The sequence below is a fragment of the Macrotis lagotis genome, chromosome 1, assembly GCF_037893015.1.
Source record: "Macrotis lagotis isolate mMagLag1 chromosome 1, bilby.v1.9.chrom.fasta, whole genome shotgun sequence".
In the NCBI taxonomy this organism is placed as follows: Eukaryota; Metazoa; Chordata; class Mammalia; order Peramelemorphia; family Peramelidae; genus Macrotis; species Macrotis lagotis.
The window spans coordinates 829,394,843-829,419,020 of record NC_133658.1 but is presented as its reverse complement, the minus strand read 5'-3'; the positions used below and the strand labels follow the sequence as shown (position 1 = coordinate 829,419,020).

Below are 24,178 nucleotides of genomic sequence, written 5' to 3'. Positions count from 1 at the left end.
TTATCCATATTCCAATTAATGAACATCTTAAGGAAGATCTTTAAGGCTACATTTTACTTTACCAAATCAACTTTGTAATCAATAAAAATCAATAGAAAAGATTTTGTGATATCTATAAATCCATCAGTAATATGTCTATAAAAATGTGTTTTCCTTAAAATAAAATTTATTAAGCACTTTGGTCAGCACTGAGAATCTGAAAAAAAAGGCTAAAAATAATTCCTATTGTCAAGGGGAATTTTTTGTCCACTAAAAATTTTAATTCCCTGAATTTGTGAAAACAAAACAATGATTTAACAATGATCTTTATGTTCATATCCATCAAAGGCAGTCCTATAAACCAGCACCATTATGCTCCTTCCCATTGTAGCCATTCAGATTTCGTTATTGTCACTCAAATTCCTGTCTTCTTCATCAACAATGTTCTCTATTGACCCATCATGGCTTAGAATTATTTCATCAGTAATTAGCATATTTAATGTTTCAAGGTCACTCAAGGTCATTGGTGTTTTAAGGAAAGAGTAAAGTTTTTCCAGTATATAAAATGTATTTTCAACACACAAAATTTGAGGGTCTCCTTAGTGGGGTTATTTTTGGACTCACCACATTCAGGTTCATCATAACTATCACTTTCATTCTTCATCTTGAGATTCTGTAGCAGATCTCTCTTCACTGTTAAGGGCTGAGAAAAAACTTCATTGGATACTGCCTTTGGAAGGTACCTCTTTTCCGTCAAGTTTGGATATATCACTATCCCCACTGTTGTGTGATCATATTCAATATTTTTTTTCACTGTGTAAAGATATATCAGTGTTTGAACATTTTTCACAAAGATTCCTACCTGAGTAAAAGAAACCAATAGTTTCAGCTTCAAGTGGTGGTTTCCCAAATCCAGTAAAGTCGACTGAGTAACTATAGAGTCTTACTTCATCTGAACTCTACCTCTGAAATAGTACTCTATCCCATTCAAATTTGGGATATGGATGACATGATACTGTTTTCCCTAAAAACAAGGGATTAAATTTGGAAGTTTGTGTACTGATAATAATCTAATGGAAGAGACAATTGCAAATAATTATTAGGAGCAAGACATGTAGAGAATAAATTAGAGATAATCAACAGATGGAAAGCACTAACATTAAAGGGGATTGGGAAAGCTTCTTGTAGAAGGTAAGATTTTAATTGAGGTTTTAAGGAAGACAGGAGGTGGTGAGGAGGAGAAATACAGTTTCAGGCATGCAAGACGGATTGTGAAAATGTAGGAAGACTATCTAGTCTCATCATATTTTCAATAATATGAGATAGGCACATATCAACTTTTATCGTATAGGTTTTACAGATATGAGGCAGTAAACATTTTCATCAGTAGTTTCTGATGGATACCCAGTTATAATGATTCAATTAATTTTCTTCTTGTTCTTTAAAAATCTTATCCCTTTTTAAGAGTCAACATCATAGAAAACAAAGGCTATTTGGAGAGTCAGAAATCAGTTAGGAGGTCTAAGTCTGAAAATGAAAGACTTGAACTAAAGGGACCTCTAAGGTTCTTCTAGTTCTAAATCTATAGTACTTCAAATGCAAATTGGCCACTGAGGTCTTTGAATTCAAATATTGTATTTCTAGTATCATTAATAATGGTAATTATTGATTACCTAATAGAAATGCTGACAGAGCTATTTGATTTCACATTTATTTGTTCATTTCCTTCCAGTTTAATTTGCAAATGCTTTGGAGGCAATCTGGCTTAGTTAAGTCTCATCCTGAACATTTTTTAGCTTTATTTTTCCTTCCACTCCTTTTCATTATTTTATGAACTAATACTATTCATAAGTTTCCATGCTCCTCCTCATTAATGTTTTCGAAACTGGAATTCTGATCCAGTGTTACCCTTGGCTGTCATTTCTCTCCTCTTTGGCAATGAGTTTGCTGGCTGAGACAATTCCTGAGTCCCTTGGGTCTTTTTCATTATAGTGATCACTTTAAATTTAGAAATACCTTAACTTTTATCCTTTCTTTTTGTTTAGATTCAGCTGTTTAAATATTTTGTGAGCTCTTGCAGATATAAACTATCTTCTTTACTTCCTTATTTTTTTCTGATTCCTGATTTAAATTTTGACTTGAACTCTGACAAATCTATAGATTAGTTGAGTTATACTTCAACTGCATACAAATAGCTAATTCTGAAATCACTTCCATATTGGTAACAGATCATTTCCTGTCTGCTAAAACATATTCAATTCCATTGTTGGTGACGCTGTTTGGTGCTCCTCATGTCTATAATTATGCTATTAGGTTTCTGAGTAATTTATCAACTTTGGGATTCTTTTATTCCTAAATTCTGAATCTTTTTTCCTTCTATAATTTTCTCTTTTATCCCTTAGGTCTACTTTTCAATGAAGTTATTGAATATTAAACTGTATATGAACTTGATTTAGAGGATCTTATCAAGTTTGGGGAATTTCTTTACTTCACTATATACAAGAGATACTGGGAAACAAATTTTAATCATCCTGTTGATATTTGAGACCACCTGCTAGGGGAGGAAATGGCATATTGTTTTATTTTGTTGCCTGGGACAAGTCCCAGTTAACTCCACCCTGATTCTAATTCTACTGTAAAAGATGCTACACTCAGTTGCAGATTTGTATATGAAGCCTTCCTGAGATGGTGTAATCTGTGAGAATTTACCCTCCAATGGCATAATCTTCAAAGATCTAAAGTCATCGCTATGTCACTACAAGACATAAGAGTAAGATTATCCAGGATAAGGTGAATTAAAAGGGTTGATACCTTGCTCAAGGGCTTGGGAAGGACCAGAGAGGCAAATTCGGCCAGGATCTCTCAAGGAACAGAGGACTGTGTGCTTACTTTTGCAATAACCTGTATTTTAAATATTGATGCAAACTTGTGAGAGATACATGGTTGCTAATATATTCAAAATCAGGCTCAGTGTCAAAACAGGAATTTTGCAAGACATACTTTGAAGTTTCCCTTTAGAAAGACTGTGTAAGACCCATCTGCCACTAATTCTGGGTGACGGTCGCCTTTCTTTGTATCCTGGGAGATGTCATGGAAACATGGGAGCCAACACAAATCTTTTTTTTCCCCTCCTTATTCTCCATATAGTAAAACTACAGGATTTCAATTTAATACTTTATTTCTTTACTTCAGGAAAGTTGGTTGAAACCTCTATTGAATATATGAAACTCAAACTCTTTTATAGTAGAACCATAAAATACTGAGAAATTTCTCTTCTTGTAAAGTTTGGGACCAAATCAAATGAAGATGAACAAAGAACTACTTTTTTAAGTGTCCTTTAGGTAGGGGAAAAAAGTATTTGGCTCACTGGAGTCCCATTGAGAGAGATTGTTTTGAATTCTGGTGCTTGTTCTGAGGGAGATTTTTTTTTTAAAGGTGTCAACAGAAGCTGTGAAAAGGTACAGATCAGAGAATATAACATTCCCCAAGGGTCTTCTCAGCAGTTCACACTTCATGTGCCAGACACCCTTGTTTCAGGATAAGTACTTGACATGCTTTGTTACCTGATTAAACCTGCATTTATTTAGTTCTGGCTTATTACCGTCTGAGGCACTGTGTTGTGAAATGAAAATTACTGCCATTTGCCTGCCAAATGCAATGATTCAGAGAATTATGAATTAGGATTCTTTAATTACAGAGATCTGCACCTGATAGGTTAATTTCAAAACAAAGTTAACCACATGGGCTCCATTTATCATCAAACTGATTCTATTGAATTACATTTTGTTTAATAGACCTTATTGCTTCCCTATTAATAAACTGCACTGGTAATAGTCAAACAAAGAACAATCAACAATGCCCTTTCTTAAAAGACTGTCATTGATTCACCTGTGCCCTAAAATGAAGGAAAGAATTACATTTTTCCAAGGCATCCTTCAAATATCTAATATATATGGAGGTCATTTCTTGGGCAAGAACCTTACAGACTTTGTATTGCTATTATTCTACATGACTTTTATATTAAATTACAGGTGACAATATTTGCTCTAGGGGACTGGAAAGCTACATTGAATTGGAGTTGAAGCAAATGAGTCTAAATCCTTGCTCTGATACTGGCTATTTGTATTACTGTAGGAAGTCAAAATATCTAAGTCTGTTTCCTGATCTCTAAAAATCAAAGTCCTTGAACTACAAAACTCTTAGAATCTCTTCTACCCAAAAATCCAACTATATAACAATGTATCACTACTATGAACAATCGCTTGGAGTTAAAGGAACAGTTTATGAGAATGTTTATTATAAATATATATTATATATTTAAATATATATTATATATATATATACATATATATATATATATACTTACTGGCTGATGCTATTTTGAATACATAGTTACTTTATTTGAATCTTCATATTAAACCTCTCTTTGTGTTGGTTTTTTACTTTTCCCAAATTTCTATCTAGATTATGATTGATTTGGTAGAACATTTCTATCTTTGCATTGTTAGGACCATACTATAAGAGTTTAATTCACCTTAGCAATCATGACAGTAATCTTTATCATCTAATGCTCAAAAGTCTGATGCAGTGACTGCCTTGATAGCAGAGATAAACATGTTGAGGCATCTTCTCAAGATCAGAGTTCTAAGCTATTGTTTAACTGACATTTCAATTAGAAAGCAGTCCGTAATTATTAATAGCATTTAAACAAAAATGTGTCCTCACCTTTAAAATGCAAGGATAAGAAGAATATAGAAAAGAATAAGAAAAAACTCAATTGCTTACATTTTGAACAAGTCTCTGCTTTAGCATCTCTTGTAAGAGATAGGAAGATAACAGAAGAACAGAGTAAGTCACATTTAATAACATGAGAAGAAAAGTGAAACCATTTTGGTGTAGGGTTCTAATCATTTAGTCCACTTTGATGACCTAGATAATATCTATATGAAACCATTGACCTGACAGTTCTTGTTATTCCTTTCTTTCCGAGGAGATATAATTTATGGTCTTGTATTTTCAAAAGCATAGATTCAAATTTATCATTAAATTAAGCCCCAAACTTAAACTGACTCATTTTTAATTTAGTGAAACTTTTTTAAAAAAGTAAATGAAGGTAACTTCAAACTTAATATCATAGACTTAAAGCTAGAATAGACCCTAGAATCATCAAATCCAACTCCCTCATTTTAGAGATGAAAAAGCTAAAACCTAAGGGCACCACATGACATATGCAAGGTTTTATAGACAGTAAATAGCAAAGCACCCAGATCCTTTAACTCCAAATTCAGATCTCTGACAATTTGCTTAAACATTTTTTTAATCTTAATGCCAAATTTAATTCTTTTTTGCACATAATTTATTACAAAATAAATTAATATCTAATCTCCCTAGTTTAGCACAATCACTCACTTAATTTCCCAAATGACTATTTTTTATTGAATAAGTTTAAAGAGAAGGGAATATGGATATTTATTCAAGATATTTGGATGAGGGGACAAGGAGTATTCAAGTTAGTCATTATTGTAGGTACTATCACAAACTATATCCAAATAAATATTCATTCAAATGAACCGATTTGTCTAATTGCTGAAGATATTAGTTAAAAATTTTTCTCATTAATTATGAAAATGGGCATATTGTCCTATGTTTCCATTGCCTGTCCCTTTTTGGTACAGTAAAAAGATTTTTATTAGGAAGTCATGGATAGTGATTTAAACCTAAGTGACACTGTTGGGAACCACAAGTCTGGAATATTTGATGATCAAGCTCTCGGTGTTTGATGAGAAATGAATTAATGGATCTTGTCCAGTTTCTATTGGCAAGGTATCCCTGCAACCAAATCACCAACAAGCACTTCCTTGGCAGCTTTGAAGGAAGTCTCAGAAGAAAAAGCAAAGTTGGAAAAGGTCCTTGACGCTGAACAAACTACTTTCTTTCTACTCAGAATCAGTTCCTTCAGAATGAGGTAGGAAAGTTGGCCCCTTCTGTCTTGCCTACATCTATTTGAAGGTTTTACACAAAAAGTGGGGGATCATTGTTTTCTGGGTTGTCCATCTGGCATCTCAAACAAGCCCCACATTTACTGAAGAATATTGAGAGAAGAAAATATCTCCCTTTTTCCTTCTCCATCCAAACCTAACTTGGGGATTAGTCTGGGTAACAGAGTAAACCAAACAGATCTGAAATAGTGGTAACCTAAAGGGCCACAGGTTTCTCACAATTCTGGATTGAGTCATGGTCAAGTCAACAAGCATTTAATGTGCACCAACTATGCATCAGTCATTGTGTTAAACTCTAATGATACAAAATGAAAATAAAAAGACAAAAGCAGGTCTTTATGAAGGACTTCACAGTCCAGTGGAGGAAACAAGATATAATTAACTAAATACAATGAAATATATACAAAATTATATGGAAACATGATAACACAGATTGCTTTAGCTTAAATAAGTCTCAAAATTCATTTTAAATTAACTGAGCAACAAGGAACAAAACAAGAAAATGAGTATTTTAATTTCCTCATAAGTTACAAGCCCATAATTGAGCAATTACCAATATTTAGTGGTCATCTAGTCCAACGGTATGTGAAAGAGATCTTCATTATATAGACCTGACAAGTGATCCCCCCGTCATTGAACACCTATAAGGAAGAGGAACCTACAATGTCTTAAGTCAACCTATCACCTTTGGACAATTCCAAATGTTATAAAGTTAAAGTGTTTTTGCAGTTAATTATTAGTAAGAAAAGAGAGAGAAGGTTGAGACTACTGAGGTTTCAAAGGTGGGATGAAGAGGACACAGTTCTCAGAATTGAATCCTAAGTTCTTAAACAGAGATTCAAAGAGCAGCAGAGATTCTTTATGCATAACTATTTAAATATTAAAAAGATAGGGGAGAATCCCTCAGTTTTTCTTAGGGAATTAAATAACAGATTATACATTTATAAAAGAATTGTATCTAATTCTACCACTGAGCCTAGTCTTCTCTTTTTCAGATAGAGTTCAAGGACACAAAGAAGGGAAGCTACAGGAGTCCCTATTTTTCACACAATATTAAAGACTATGCAAGTGAACCGGATAAGTTTTTCAAAGCTATTTTGAAATTTCACCAGAATTCTGTCCTTTAACTCTATGTCATGAAACTCCTTTACAGGTGAAACAGCCTCATTAAAAAGTTCTTTCTGGTACTGAATAACTTAAACCTCTTTGAATGCTCTCTCTAAAAGAAACCTTTCTTATATCTAATTATGTTCAATAGGGAAGAGTGCTTAAAATTATGTTCTGATGACCAGAAGAAACTATTAAGAAAATAGCTTATTCCATGGTAAGTACCATAGCAACAAAATTCTGGTATCATCTAGCTAGTCTAGACAATGCCTTAAAGCTCCTATGGTAAGCCAGCCCCAAGTATTAAATTATTCCAACTTCCAGGCCATAGATGTTTTCAAAGAACAGACATTGAACAATGTACTCTTAAAAGCATACAGTTAGATACTGAGTGATATGAGCAGAACCAGAAAAACACTATACACCCTAACAGCAACATGGGGGGTGATGATCAACCTTGATGGACATGCTTATTTCATCAGTGCAACAATAAGGGACAATTTGGGGCTGTCTGCAATGGAGAATACCATCTGTATCCAGATAAAGAACCGTGGAGTTTGAACAAAGTTCAAGGACTATTCCCTTTAATTTATAAAAAAAAAACTGCTATCTTATTGTCTGATCTTGTTATCTCTTATACTTTATGTTTCTTCTTTAGGGATATGATTTCTCTCTCATCACACTCAATTTGGATCAATGTATACCATGGAAACAGTGTAAAGACTGACAAATTGCTTTCTGTGGGGGGGGGAGTAAGTTTGGGGAAAAAATTGTAAAAAATTGTATAACATTGTAAAACAAAATATTTAATTAAAAAGCATACAGTTAATGGTGAAACATTTTGTGTGTGTGTATATATATATATATATATATATATATATATATATATATATTCCATTAAGTACTAAATTGGTCCTAATAGATGCCAGTTTTGAATATGCCACTCTCCTAAAATGAAATCTACTTAAAAGAAAAAATATGTGTAAGCCTGAGTATATGTGTGTATGTATGTATCTATATATATATATATATATATATCTACAAATTTGTGCATATAACTATATATCCAAATGCCTTGAGTGAAAAATAACTACAGAAATTATCATATAAAATATATTTCCTATGCAAGCTTGTTTTGCATTTCTTTCAATTTAATAAGGGCATTTCACTCATTTTTTTTAGGTTTTTGCAAGGCAAATGGGGTTAAGTGGCTTGCCCAAGGCCACACAGCTAGGTAATTAGTAAGTGACTTGAGACCAGATTTGAACCCAGGCACTCCTGACTCCAAGGCCGGTGCTTCATCCACTATGCCACCTAGCTGCCCCCATCTCATTCATTTTTATCATCATTCTTAACTTTATTAATTTTGCTGTTATTATTTTGCCTTTCCAGTCTTCCCCTACAATAAATATGTATACTTATGAGTCATATCCAGGTTATATTCAAATCAGATGGAGAAAAAAATATAGCCTTCATTAAGACCAAAAATTTTGATGAGTTAGTAGTATTGTTATTTTTATTATTCCTATTTTATAGAAAGTACTAAAGGATCACCCTATTAAATATTTTTGATTCTATGGATCTTTAGCATAGTCTTTTCCTTTCACTAATTGTGTTCCCCAAAATGGACCCCCAAAATTTAAATTGATGACCATATTATAAAATGATTTCCATTGCCCTAACTTACCTATTGTTTGCATGTTTGGTTTTTATTTTGGTCAGAGGAGTAGTCCTTGGCTTTGTTTGTACAACAAAAATTCATGGCAAAAAAAAAAGTTAATTCATTTTGCAACTCAATCAAGTTAATATCATGGATTATTGAAATAAATGAATGTATATCATTAAATTCTGCTGAAAAGAAAAAAGATCTAATTAATGTGTGATTAATTCAGATTTTATGTAGAGGAGAAATAAAAAGATTATATCAGTTATTTCTTACTTTAAAAAACCTTAGAAATATGTGACTTCATGACCTATTACTTTTCTATGGTTCAAATTTGTACCAAATGAAAACCCTCTGAAAAGAATATGACTCCTGTACATTCTGAATCCTGATTTATTGCTAAGATTCAATGAACTGTTTTTGCTCTCTGTTGTAAAAATCCATTTCTTCCTTGGATTCAATATCATTTAATGTAAGAATAAATTTAGATTATGTCAAAAGCACTACCTCATACTGTAATTTACATGTGATAATATGTATACATAGCCCTGCATTATAAAGCTATAATTTTAAGTAGGATTTAGAGACATATTAAAACCTCAAGAGTGAAACTCAAGGAGTCAGTTCATATCATCAAAACCCCTTGACACATATAGACTTTTATTTATGCACAGTGTGGGAGGATACCATGCATTTATGATTACTGAACCCTATATTTTAACAAATGGTTATTTTTTTTCAAATGTCAAGACCAGATAGTTATAAAGCCAGAGGCATAAAAAAGGTAGAAAATTTCTCCTCCCATGCAATTATCACTTATATTTTCTCCCTCTTGGGATTGCTCCCTAGGAAATTTGTCAGGTCTATTTTTCTGAAAATAAGTTGGAGTCAAAGATCTCTAACAGGTCAACATCAGGTAGAATTTTCTTAGTCTTTGGATAAAAGAACCACCTAAATTTCTGTTTATTTGCTCCTGTTGTCTTATGGTAACACAGGATCCAGATAGGATCTCAAGCTAGAAGAGACCTCTAAGGTCATCTCATCCAGCCTCCATTTTTGTTTCTAATATCAAGAAATTGATACCTAGACAGAGAGAGAAAAAGAATTGCATAGGGAATCAATTTTTTTTCCATTGTCAAACTTAGTCCCTTTTCCTAAGACCTTTGATTTTCCCATTTTGTGGTACAAGGTTCTTTTGCAGGGAGATGTAGGAACTGAATGTAACATAATATCACATTAGGTGACACTTAACACTTGCCTTTCTTTTTAAGTCATTTTTCTTATCTTCTATTCTTCCATGCTCTTTTTTGTTTCTCCCCCCACCCTTCACTTTAAGGCATCCATCTTTCTGTTGTCATTCTGGGTAAAAAGAAGTTACTGACTCTTGTCTTTTTTATCAGTCTGATCAAAGCTAGCTATCCATATATCAGATAAAGTAGGTAAAGAGCTAGACTGGGAGTCTGGAGAAACTGAGTCTTAATCCTTCTTCAGTCCCTATTTGACTGTCACATAATCAACATCAATTTCCTGTTCTTTAAAATAGGGGTTATAGCATCTATCCCCCAGGACTGAAAAATGATCAAATGAGATAATTTATAATATAAAGAACTTTGCAAATTTTAGGGGCTTTTTTTGTTTTTGTTTTTTGCAAGGCAAATGGGATTAAGTGGCTTCCCCAAGGCCACCCAGCTAGTTAATTATTAAGTGTCTGAGGCCAGATTTGAACTCAGGTATTCCTGACTCCAGGGCTGGTGCTCTGTCCACTGTGCCACCTAGCTGGTTTTAAAGTTTTAAAGTATATACATTTTAGCTATTCATTTTTACAATCTTTCATTTCACTCAAAAATAATTCTTGAGCATCTATAATGTACAAGGTTCTACTGAAAGGGAAGATACAAGGATGAATGGTATGATAATCCTTGCCCTCAAGGAGTTTACAATCTATAAGAAAAGATAAAGAACAAGTTGAGTAATGCTCCATGAAAAGTACAAAGTTGCAGTTTTCAAGGGAAGGAAAAGTTATTTACAACAGATATGATTAAGGAAGGTATATAGTGTGGGGTGGGGGGGGTGTATTTGAGCTATACCTTGTGTCAATTAATGCAATTTTGGAAAACAAGGGTGAGATAAGATATTCCAGATAGAAGGACTGGCATGAACAAAAGAAAATTCTCTGGCATTCAGTCACTTCTCTACAAGCACAGCCTAAACACCTTAGATGAGGTCTGCACCACCTTTTCCCTGGACTATTTCAATGACCCTCTTATCAGCCTCTCTGTATCCAGTCTCTTCCCTTCTCTAAACCACCCTCTGCATACCTGCTAAATTGATATCCAAAATCACAAGTCTCATTGGCATTCATCTGCTCCAGAAACACCAGTGATTCCTTCCCATATCTAGAACACAATTCATTAGATCCAGATTATTTTTCTAGACTTATTCTATATTACACTTTTCATGTACTCTGTTCCAATAATTTTCCCCTATTCCATTTCATTTTCCCCAGGACAACATTCCATCTCTGCTCCTGTGTACAAGTGATTCCTTATGACCAGAATGTTCTCCCTCCTCCTCATTTCATAAAATAGGTAGATTTGCCTGAAAGAAAATACAGCAGATTTGCTACTTAGGCATTGGTAGACTCCTGCACCATCACTAACCCCCAAATTCCTTTATATTCATTTTGTCTTTAATTTTTTTGTGACATTAATTTCAAAAGAATATTTGCACCTTGAGGGTAGATCTTTTTTTGTGTTTGTATTCTCAGTACTTAGCCTACTTCCATCCCTGACATGTATGAGTGTTTTATACATATTTGTTCAATATGTATTGAGGAGGGAAATGAGGATAAAATATTAAATGGCAACTCAATAAACATTTTTAAAGCATTGGGCTAATTGCTGAGTTTATAAAGACAAGCAAAAAGAAGACAACCAAGCTCTTCCTTCAAGAAGTTTACATTCTAATAGGGGAAGATAATACATTAAATAAAATTTAAAAGAAGTGGGGAAGGGGGGGTGGCTAGGTGGCATAGTGGATAGAGCACCGGCCCTGGAATTAGGAGTACCTGAGTTCAAATCCGACCTCAGACACTTATTAATTACCTGGCTGTGTGACCTTAGCCCCATTGCCTTGCAAAAACTAAAAAAAAAAAAAAAAAAAAAAAAGAAGTGGGGAAGGGAAGGTGTGGTAGAGAAAGTACAGAGAGAGGGGAATAAGGGTAAGATGTTCTTAACTTGGTTGCCTTCCTTAAAAAGGAGGTTCTGCTAGGAAACAGCAAGAAAAGAGAAAAGGACCTGTAGAGGTCAAGTATATCTTCAGTGTAAGAAGTGCAAAGATAGAATGAATTTCCAGGTTAAGGAGACTTCTATGGCAAGATAGAGAAATACTCAAGAGTCAGTAGTGGAACCAAATGGATTAGAAAATAAGTTTATATAATGAATAATAATAATAAAGTATGTAAACTGTCATATAATTATATATTCACATGTGCACATAAGTATATTTATTTTATATAATCTATAACTCAGATATTTTTCTGTAAATGCACATATGTTTATGTATGTAATTTGATTCTTAAAACAACCTTGAAAAGGTTACAGATGAGAAAGCTGTAAGATGTGCCAGATTCACAAAATTTCTATGAGTCTGGAGGTTTAAACTTTCTGGTTTTCAGTCCATCTTGTTGCTGCCAAAGGGAGAAGGCTAATAAGTTGGGGCCAAATTATGGCTATCCTCCACTATCAGTCCTTAAGGAATATAGACTTTTCTTCTAAGATAAAGGGCAGTCATGGCAGGTTTTTTTTTTTTTTAGCAGAGGAATGACATAATAAAATCAGCATTATGGGAAGATTAATATGTAAGATGTTTTCATATTTGAAAGGGAGACAACTGGACTCAGGAAGGTTGCTTAGGAGAATGCTGCAAGAACTCAGATATTGTATAATAAAGGACTTAACTATGGTGGGAAGGAAGGAATAAAATAAAGTGATATGGCAAAGTAATAATTAGCAGCACTTGGCATGTGATTGTGTGTGAGTAGTAAGAAGAAGGAGTTTCAGAAGGAGATTCTAAGACAGAATGATTCACATTCTGCTGCCATTGATAGAAATAAGGCAGGAGGGAAGAGGATTAGGTTTGGAAGGAGTGATAAGTTTGGTTTTAGACTTTTGAAATTTGAGGCACTTGCAGATATCCAGATATCACCATTCTTTTGGAAATCAACTTCTATCTAGATCTGGATGAGAGGCCATGGCTGGAAATAAAGATTTTGACATCAATCTTATAGAGATTTTTGTTCAAGCCCCTAATAAAGATGTTATCACCAAATGAAGAATATATAGTGGTAAGGGACCTAAAGATAGAAATTAGAGGAATATTAAAATTTAAACTGTGGAGGAGTAAGGAATGCCCAGAAAAGATTCTATTTCTGCTTCAGACTTACATTTACCATGCACCTAGCTACACATGGCATCTAGCTTTTAAAATTTAATATTTTGAATGAGTATAAGGTGATGTTTTCCCCTTCAGTTTTACAATATTAGGGACAGAAAAAAAACTGTATGAACATTTCCTTGATAATTTATGGTGATATTCTTGAAGACTGGTTTAGCTTTTTCCAATTAAAAAGTATATAGGAAATTAGATTATTATAATCAGGTATATTGCTATAGAAATTTAAATTCTGAGAAGTGTGATTGATTCTTGAAAGTCACCTGGACATTATTTGGGCAGTGAAATAACATTTCTAAAGAATGAACACAACTTCCCCCAAAATTTTTGCTTACTAATGGGAAGCAACTACTCACACATTGGTAAAATATGTCTCAGAATTTTAAGTTTATAACAGATGTATTCAAAATGATTCATAGGGATTTTTTAACTCCACAATAGTCTATCTATCTTATTTGATCTTAATCCACAGAAGGGAAACTGCAATTCCTCCGTCAGACAGTCAACAAATATTAATTAAGCACTATGTATGAACTAGGCATGATGGGCTACAAAGAAAGACAAAACAAGGTTCCTACTGTCAGGATGCTTGAAGTCTAATGGGGAGACAATATGCAAACAACTATGTTCCAAAGATATAAATACAGAATAATTGGAGTTATCTCCAAGAGAAAGCATTAATGTTAAAGTGAACAGGGAAGGAATTCTATGTGAAGGTGGAATTTTAGCCTAGATTTGAAGGAAGCTGGGGAAATAACATGGTAGAGTTGAAGAGGAAGTAGATTCCAGACAGGTCCCTCCCTGTATCTACGTTTGAACTTGCTGAATTTTAAACTAAATATAAAATAATTTTAATAAAGTCAAATTCCAAATAAATATAGTATATTAAAATTTTAGGAAATGACAGAAAATCACATCTTGCTTCACAGGTGCCTGAGTATTAATAAACTGAGCTAAAACCAATGATGATTGAGGATTATCATTATTATTATTATTATTATCATCATCATCATCATTATCATTATTTTAAGGAGCAGGTTAAGATTTCAAATAGTCCTCCTTGAGGACTGGGTTTTATGATTTTAGCTCTAGAAACTTATGTTGGAGAAAATTCTCTGTCTCTGTCTCTGTCTCTGTCTTTGTCTCTGTCTCTCTCTCTGTATCTCTCTCTCTCTCTCTCTCTCTCTCTCTCTCTCTCTCTCTCTCTCTCTCTCTCTCTCTCTCTCTCCGCATTCCTGGCCCATATTCAGGTTGTAAATAGAGATGTGTGGGTTTCTAAACACCTGTGTACGCTACAGAACTATCCACCTACATACGAATTTACTTAAGGTACTTTGGTGTTTATGACTAGAAATTCAGCTTTTCTGCCATCAAACACACTATCTAGTTAGTAGCATTTAGGCTTACATATTTTTGAAAATTATCTTATTCCATCAGCCCTTCTGCAAAGTTGGCAACCCTCTCCCTTGGATCGAAAGTTTATTTCCCTGGATGAGCTGCTATTGGTACTAGAGAGATAAAGGTAACAGGCACTTCTAGCAGTCAGAGTGGGGAATGTATTTTCAACTATTTTTTCCTCTCAGAATTTCAAGTTTTACTCTATATACATATTTCTCAGAGTCCCCAACTGTATCTTCTTTCCTCCAGAGTTGTAATTGTATCTGAAACAAATTCATTTGGTGAAAGAAGAGGTAGACCATAAGGGCAGTTATGCTGGGAAAGGGCAGTCCATCCACTAGGAAGTCCTAGACCTCACCCATGAGGGGTTTCTGGGAAAAGGTTGTCCTTTTCCAGCGTTGTTAGGTTTCTGGACAGTCTATTGGGGGAAACAATATATACATTAATCCACCTATAGAAAACATATTTTGTCATTATTGATTAGAGAAATGCAAATTAAAACAACAATAAGATATCACCTCACACCTATCAGATTGGCTAAGATGAGAAAAAGGGAAAATGTTGGAGAGGCTGTGGGGGGGATTGGGACATTGATGCATTGCTCATGGAGTTGTGAACTGATCCAACCATTTTGGAGAGCAATATGGAACTATGTCCAAAGAACAATAAACCTGTTCATTCCCTTTGATCCAGCAATTCTAATTCTAGGCCTATATTCAGAAGAATTCATAAAAAATGGGAAAAGTTCCACATATTCCAAAACATTCATAACAGTTCTTTTTGTAGTGGCAAAAAATTAGAAATCGAGTGGATGCCCATCAATTGGGGAATGGCTAAACAAGTTATAATACATGAATATTATGGAATATCATTGTTCTAAAAGAAACCATAAATTGTCGGACTCTAGAGAAGTATGCAGTGACTTACAGGATCTGATGCTGAGCGAAGGGAGTAGAACCAATAGAACAATGTACACATTAAGAACATTGTGAGTTGATCAACCTTGATGGAAGCAACTCCTCTCAGAAGTTCAGAGAGCTAGGACAGCTGTTCTAGACTGTATGAATTATGTTATCCCCATCCAAAAAAATAAAACAAACAAAAAAAGATTTTTAAATAAAATATTAATAAAAATTTTTAAAAATAAAAAGAATTGTTTCCTTAAGAATTTATATTTTAAAATTTTTACAAGGTGAATTCTTGGGAAATGGAGGTACTTGCAATGAGGCATCAGGAATTATTTCCTATAGAAGACTATGTTTGAATTAAAATTTGAAGGAGTTGAGTTGAAATGAAAGTTAATTGAAAGAAGTGAGGGACCAAATGACATTAAAAGAGATCTCCAACCATTTTCCTTATTAACATTAAGCAGCTCCATTCTTTACTTCCTTCATAAATGCACTTCTAAGCATCTAATACTAAGGACAATTTAACCCAGTTGGTCTCATTGACTGTTCTACGAACTGTTCTTTTTAGAAGCCATAATCCTTCAGATTTGCCAACTCAAGGATATGAGCTTGGAGGTTTACACTGAATTCTTGCCAGAGAAGCAGCTCATGTAGAATCAAGGGATGTGGATTTAAGTTCTCTCTCCACCATTTCTTCACTGTGTGATTCCAGGCAAGTCTCTTGACTTAAAAGAGCTTCAGTAATCTTAACTTTAAAATGGGGATAATAATCCTTGCACTAACTCATAAAGTTTCTGAAAAGTATTTTGTAAACTTTAAGACATCATAGAAATATGTTCTATTATAATTGTTTATTCCCCCTTTGGGGCAGAGCATACATTTGTGAGACAACTGATAAAGGGTTAATTCCCTGTGAATTTATAACTTTTCCCCGGATGGAACTTATTAGTTGGTATTGGATTCAAACCCATTATTATACCTGATAAATTAGGACCCTGGGTCTCTCTTCTTTTAATGTACTGCAAGAGAGATTGACATCTCTGCCAAGGTCTGAACTAACAAGAAGAAACTATGGGGAAATGCATTATCATGGGGAAGAATGCAATTCCCAAGCATTTCAATAGCAAACACCTGAACAAATTGTTCTTAGAATATTCTAATCACAACTTGGTCACTCTGTCCTCCTCACCATATCTTCATTAATCTTCAAACTTTGTGCTTCCTTCTCCTAGCATGGTGGTCCTTCCCCCATTCATCTTTTGACTGTTGATTTCCCCCAATTCATCATTTGTCTCCTCAACTCAGTTGCAGTTCTGTAAATTGGCCAGTCACACTCTACTTAGTGTAAAAATGTGTTTGTGTATCTGTTGTCTTGTTTCTCCATTTGTTTACACAAAAAATAAAAATACTTTTGCTGAGCCATGGAAATGCAGAGTATTAAAGTGATTCTTTGTCTAAGTCATCTGTACTGTGTTTTGAATAGCTGTTTCGCCACCTTATTCTGTCTTATATACACATAGAGTTCCTACATGCTGCTTTTGTAGTCACCTTCCTTCACTCCTCTTCAAACCCCCCAGGCTTCAGGAAAGGCTAGTTTATGAGAACATTTAATATTAACATTTGCAATTATTAGTCACAAGCAAGGATGTTGGCTATCCAAGATCATGACTTCATTGTGGTAATATCTGAAAAGACTTTTATTGCTATTTCATTTTTAAAATAGGAAAAGTGATTCTTAAATTTATGGGATCATTACTTTTGAATGCCCATATTCAATGAGCTTTCAGATAGTCACTATGGAAATCCAAAGTATTTTTTTTAATAATTATTGCTATGGAAAAATCATTAACTGACACATTGTAGCTTTATTATTTTAGATCACTCAGGCATTATGGAATACAGCACTAGTGCTATTTAATAAATGGTACTTCTGGGTTATTTTTCTTTTTATTGATATTTTATTTTTCCAAATACATGTTATGAAAGTTTTTACAACGTTCATTCATATGCATACTTTTAAGTTACAAAATTTCCTTCCCCTCTCTCTCCCCCCCCCATCAGTGGTCAACAGTCAGATTAACATTGTACATATATATTTTTAATAAACATGTCTATAGATTAGTCATTTATGGTATGAGGAATTAAAATTAAGGGAAAGAGACACGTAAGAGATCATTGTTATAAAGTGTTCATCAGATTCTGAAGGGTTACTTTTTGTTTTGTTTGTTTTGTTTTGTTTTGTTTTTCTTCCTCTGGATAGGGATAGTATTGTCCATAGCCAGTCTAATACAGTTGCCTAGCTCTCTGAACTGCTGAGAAGAGATGCTTCCATCAAGGTTGATCATCCCCTCATTTTGTGGTTAATGTGTACACTGTTCTCTTGGTTCTGCTCCCTTTGCTCAGCAGCAGATCCTGTAGTTCATTCCATGGTTTTCTAGAGTCTGACCATTTATGGTTTCTCATAGAACAATAATATTCTATAGTATTCATGTGCCTTAATTTATTTAGCCATTCCCCAGTTGATGGACATCCACTCAATTTCCTATTCTTTGCTGCTACAAAAAGAGCTGCTATGAATATTTTGGAACATATGGAACTTTTCCCATTTTTTTATGATTTCTTCTGAATATAGACCTAAAATTGAAATTACTGGGCAAAAGGGATGAACATTTTTATTGCTCTTTGGGACATAGTTCCATATTGTTCTCTAGAATGGTTGGATCCATTCACAACACCACCAGTATTGAATCAATGTCCCAAACCTCCTACAACCTCTCCAACACTGATCACTTTCTCTTTTTCTCATCTTAACCAATCTGATAGTGAAGTGATACCTCATAGTTGCTTTAATTTGAATTTCTCTAATCAATAATGATTTGGAACATTTTTTTCATATGATTATATATAACTTTATCTGTTTATCTTTCTTCCTCCTCCCAATAACCCTCCAAGAAATAAGTTTTCATTTGGGAGGATGTGAATTATTCTGTTGCTAAGAAGAGTCAGCTTATGGTTGACCTCATACACGGAACTACTAAGCAGGGGTATACTGGTAAATATTTTACAACTAGCCCTCCTGAAGGAAAAAAAAGCATACACAACTCACTTTTAAACTTAGTTGTATTATTTAACATCTTTATTTTAAAGCAGGTAATCAATAAATCATTTGCTGATTTCTTTTTTTCTCTTATTTATTTCATTTGCTGATTTCTAAAGTATAAATACTACTGTTTAGTCATTTTCAGATATGTCCAACTCTTCATGACCTCATGGATCATACTGTCCCTAGGGTTTTTTTTATTTTTAGGGTTTTGCAAGGCAAATGGGGTCAAGTGGCTTGCCCAATGCCACACAGCTAGGGAATTATTAAGTGTCTGAGACCAGATTTGAACCCAGGTGCTCCTGACACCAGGGCTGGCACTTTATCCACTGCGCCACCTAGCTGCACCCCCCAGGGTTTTCTTAACAAGGATATCGGAGTGGTTTGCTATTTCCTTCTCCAATAGATTAAGGCAATCAGAGACTAAATAACTTGACCATGGACATATAGATAGTGTCTGAGACCAGATTTGAATTCAGGTTTTCCTGACTCCAGGAGCTGTCCATAGAGCTATTTAGCTGCCTCAAGTTATAAATTCTCATAATTGAAAATTTAACAATGGATTTTTAAGTCATGTTAAGATGTGATTTCAGTATACCTCTTCAATATTAATTCTTGAATTTAAAGGTGTTTCTATTTTTACTATTAATTTATGTTTCTATACTTTAAAATTCATTTGGAAATTTTAATAACATTTTATTTAAATTAATAAATGATACATTTAATAAAATAATAAATTTCAATTTTAAAATATATTCATTTATGTAGTTAATATTTAGAAAAGAATGATCCTTAAGAGTCTAGTTCTTATATATTTAGCAGGAATATTGTGAAGCTCTCTTTCTTTCTACCTAAGCAAGTCTGATTATTGCTTACCTTAGAATCATTAGATCCTGGTGTCTTTTCAAGATGGAACATTCAGCACTGTGCAGTAGAAAAAGCATCAGATCTGAAGGTACAGCACTTCAATTTATTTTCTCTCTTCTGCTTGCTATGTTAGGCAAGTCACTTTATTTTAATGTTGAGACATAAAAAGTTTGAGAGAAATAATTTATAGGGAATTAGTTAGTTTATTAATAATGCTAGCAAATAATTAATAAAAGGGCTCAACGGCACTCTTTATTGTCAAAGATCTCCCTTAGAACCTAGTCAATTGTTAAATGACCTTGGAAAAGTAGGTTTTCCTGAAGGTGGCAATCAACTCTGATAGTTAACAAGTATTGAGAAAATGAATATTATTAGAGGTGGACCTATTCTAACAAGAAGCTGGGGGAATATGACTTTGATCTTAGTCATTTACTTCCAAATCACCCCAGCCTTGGGTAATCTAAACAAAGAATCACACCCCCCCCCAACACTCAAACCAAACACAATGATTTGGAATTCATCTTAGATTGAATTCTTTGTAATATTCTACTTAAGCAGGGCAACATTCTTCCCAAAGATAAATTGATCTAGATGGGGTAAATTTTGGGTGGGAGGACAGAGATTTCCTTAAAAAGGAAGTAATCCTGGATCTCCCCAATAAATTGATTATTTAATAATCATTTCTTTCAATTGACTTTGACTGTGTTCACCTTTAAAAGGAGGAGATTGGGCTAAAAGTTCCCATGCTTTAATTCTATTCCTAACACATATGAAGATCATGTGATTTGATCAGAATAGAATAAAGGTATTCTACTCTCAGTGTGAGAATTTCAATCATTTTCCAGATCACAACCAGCTATGACATAGAATAAAACTCCTAGGGAGTTGCCTGGGGCATAGAGAGGTTAAATGGCTTTGCCCAGGGTGACACAGCTGGTGAAAGAAGGAGAATTACTCACTTTTAATGAGTAATCAGCTTTTATTGGTAGAATAAATATGTCACAGATTGACTAAAACTGGTAGGCTTCTCTTTCACAAATTACAGTTACACCCAACAGTTTCTCCTATAGCCAGGAGAACTCATCCAACAGCCTCACCCTCATCTCTCTAGACCTCACTTTCTAAATTTCTCTAGACTGTGGCTAGCAATTTATTTCCTCTACCTGAGAAATATATTGAGGTCAGTCTGTCAATATTCCTCCTTGGTGTCTTCATTCCTAGACACTCTAGATGGTACCTGGTACAATGCACTTGATTTCTCGCCAGTACTCTTTTTGCCTAAGGTTCATCCCCTCCTCCTCTGAAATAGTTCAGATGCTCTTAGCCAAGCACAGATGTGTCTCCTTGAGGTTCAAGACTCTACACCCATTTTAAAAAAATTAATTGCTTCTTCCATGGAGGAGGAGATGATTGATGTCAGTTATGGGAATGCTGCTACTGATGCTCTATTTAAATGTTACTTTATTAGATAAAACAATTTAGCTTAAGCACCACCTTCTACATCCAGCAAACTTTTCCCGAACCTCATCTCATCTTAAGATGCTAGTACTTTTTCCCTTGAAATGACTTTGCACATGTTTTTCATTTATATGCACATTGCATGTTGTCTCCCTTGGTAGCTAAGTTCTCGAGGGCTAGGATTGTTTTGCATTTGTCTTAGTATGCTCAGAACAGAACTAAGGGTAGATTCTAGGCTATCCCCTACTCCTTCCTATTAGAATTTGCCAGTTGGGTCCCCGCTCAGGACAACAAGGTTGTTCAAGATTTTCTGTTGGTTAGAACTCCTAAAATTGGAGGTCAAAGTACCATTTAAATATAGAGAATTAACTTAAAACCAAAAGCATTTACTATAGAGGCATAATAGGATCAGTAGCAAAAAAAGAATATCTCACCCATAAACCTGGGGCATATTTTTTTTTTACAAAAACACACATAGTATAAGGGGAAAGAATGAAAACACAGAATTCACAAGCGGAGGGGAAAAAATGTAGCGATTATCATATCCTCGCCGACTGTCCATGCAGGACAATTTTTTTGCTAGCTGCTCTAATATAGAACACGCCAAATTATTGGACTTCCTGAAGTCATGGCTTAGGTGACTTAACCCATTCAATGTTGACATCATTGCCCTGGAGTTGTGCTGTCTTTGTTGGTTAGTAAGCATGTATAACAAAACAGAATCTTCTGTGGGCTAGACCTAGCTGGTGCCAGATTTTCCATCATACCCCATCCCAACATCCACCCTATCTTCCTATAACCTTTCCCTTACTGATTTATCCTCATTTGCAACATCTTGCTCTGGGAAAAGTAATGAAGTTAGTAGACTATTGCTTATGGAAAGCCTTATCTGTTAACTCCCTTATGGCTACAATTGCCATCTTTGTGACTTCTCAAATCAAAACTTCTTTTCCTGATCATCACACCCATATATATGTTTTTTACTTGTTAGAATGGAAGCTCCCTGATATAAAATCAATAGATACTCTCCTAATTTTGTATTTGTATCCCCCAAAGTTGGCATATAGTAGGTGATTAATAAATGATAACTCACTAAAAGCTGATAATCTTATATTACATTTTACCCCTCCAAAGAAAGTGAGAACTCTCCAATACCTGGTGGGATGGAAATGTTCTAGAAAGAAGTAGCTGAGAATAACATGGCAAAAGTCAGAGGATCTGAGTTTGAATTCTGTTTTTGACATAATCTATGAGTTTCTTAACTAATTTGCCTCTCAATTTCTTCATTGAAAAGTGAAAGGACTAAAAACTGGTTGACCTCTGAAGTTTTTTTTTCCAGGCCTCAAACTGTCATCTCTAATCCTAAGTAAAAATATTCAAAGTTAATTTCATATAATAAGAATATTCTCTTCCAAAAATAAATGAATGTTATTTTATATTATTAAAATATAAAGAAGAGGTCTTAAAATTTAAAAGTTGAAGAAGCCTGCAGAAATTTTTGGGCCCAATTCCCTCATCATTCCAATAATTTGAGAATGGTATTTTTATTTTGTGGCTAAGAATTTTTTATCTTCCTGAGTTCAAATCTGGCTTCAAAATGCTTACCAGCTATGTGACCCTGGGCAAGTCACTTTACCCTGTTTACCTCAATTGTTCATCTGTAAAATGAGCTGGAGAAGAACATGGCAAACCACTCTAGTATCTTTACCAAGAAAACCTCAAATGGACTCATGAAGAGTCAAACATGACTGTAATGATTATTTAATCATTATTTAATCCACATCATTTAGGGTAAGTCAGATAAACTTTCTGGGTCTCAGTGTCTTCATTTGTAAAATGAGAAGGAAAAAAATAGAAGCAATGGAAGAGATTTCTCTCTCTCTCTCAACAAACTATGCCTAGCTTTGGGCTTCCTAGTCCTTTCACCCATAGTATTTTCCTAGTGGTGATCATTTTTAATCTTTGATAAGTTGTTCCAGAAACACCTTGTGCTGAGCACCTAACTTCTGATCTTGCAAATCATGTATTACCAACAAGGCTAGAAATATCCATCTTGGAATCAATGTTTAATCACTCATACTCATGGAAAGAAACACAAAGCAGAAGCAGTCATGGCCTGAAGATTCAATCCTAGGCTCATTTAGACAAACAGGTCATCTAGTCACCATGTGCAAACAACCACCATACCTGCTGAGGTGCAGTGAGAGGAGGAAAGCAAACCCTGATCCCTTTCCCCTTCACTAGAAGTCTGAGAAAGAACTTGAAGAGCCCCAACACCCTTAATAGGTAGGAAGAGAGTGATAACATTGAGTTAATCCTTTTAACATTACTGTGTGAGCAAAACCTCTTGGTAAGGTGATCAATACTTTTTAGTACATGCCCGCCTCCCACCCCTACCTTTCTGGAGAACAGAGGAACAATAAGGGTTCTGATCATTCAGCAAAAGACCTGAATAGACCAGGCAAGGAGCTGCATACTTTGTGGCAATACCAACCCTTGCCACACTAGCACTGTTTAAAGGTGAAGTGACATTTATTGTCATCATTTCTGCTATTATTATTATTATTGGTCATCACCTATGATTTCGATGATGCAGGGAAATCACATTATGGAAACTTCCTGCATTAATGCAGATCTCTATTCGAGACTTGTCTGAGATGCCAGGAGGTTGAGTGACTCTTCTGGGGTCACATAGTTAGGATTTTTCAGATGTAGGATCTGAACCTGGATATTACAGACTTCAAGATCATGCTGTATGCTACATATGTACAAGGGTCATCCTGCAAACCATGTGAGTCCATCATAAATATGCCATACTGCCACTCAAGAGAAATGGTAAAACAAAGATAAATTAATTTCCATTAGAAAATTTAAATCTTGCCTTCCCCCAATATCTTTTTAATTGAATATTTCTAATATTTACAATATTTAACTGAATGCCATAAGCGTCATCTCCTAACTAAGGAAAAATTTTATTTTTCTAAAAAACTTATGCTTATGGTGATGTCAAGATACTAAAACACATTCCCTGTATCAGATGTACCTTCATATTGGACATAGCAGGGAATTGGATGGATGGTTTATCCTCTGAATTAAAGGGCTAATAGTTCTCTATAGATGCAGGCATTTTTAGCTTATACAAATTAAAGATGAAGCTAAAAGAGAGAGAGAGAGAGAGAGAGAGAGAGAGAGAGAGAGAGAGAGAGAGAGAGAGAGAGAGAGAGAGAGAGAGAGATATTCCTGGAAA

General features: G+C 34.5%; 1 pseudogene; it reads right to left on the bottom strand.

Annotated features, from left to right (window-relative positions):
- Nucleotides 1-332: 332 nt before the first annotated feature.
- Nucleotides 333-24,178, bottom strand: part of LOC141507314 (small RNA 2'-O-methyltransferase-like) — a 49,704-nt pseudogene continuing 25,858 nt past the window's right edge.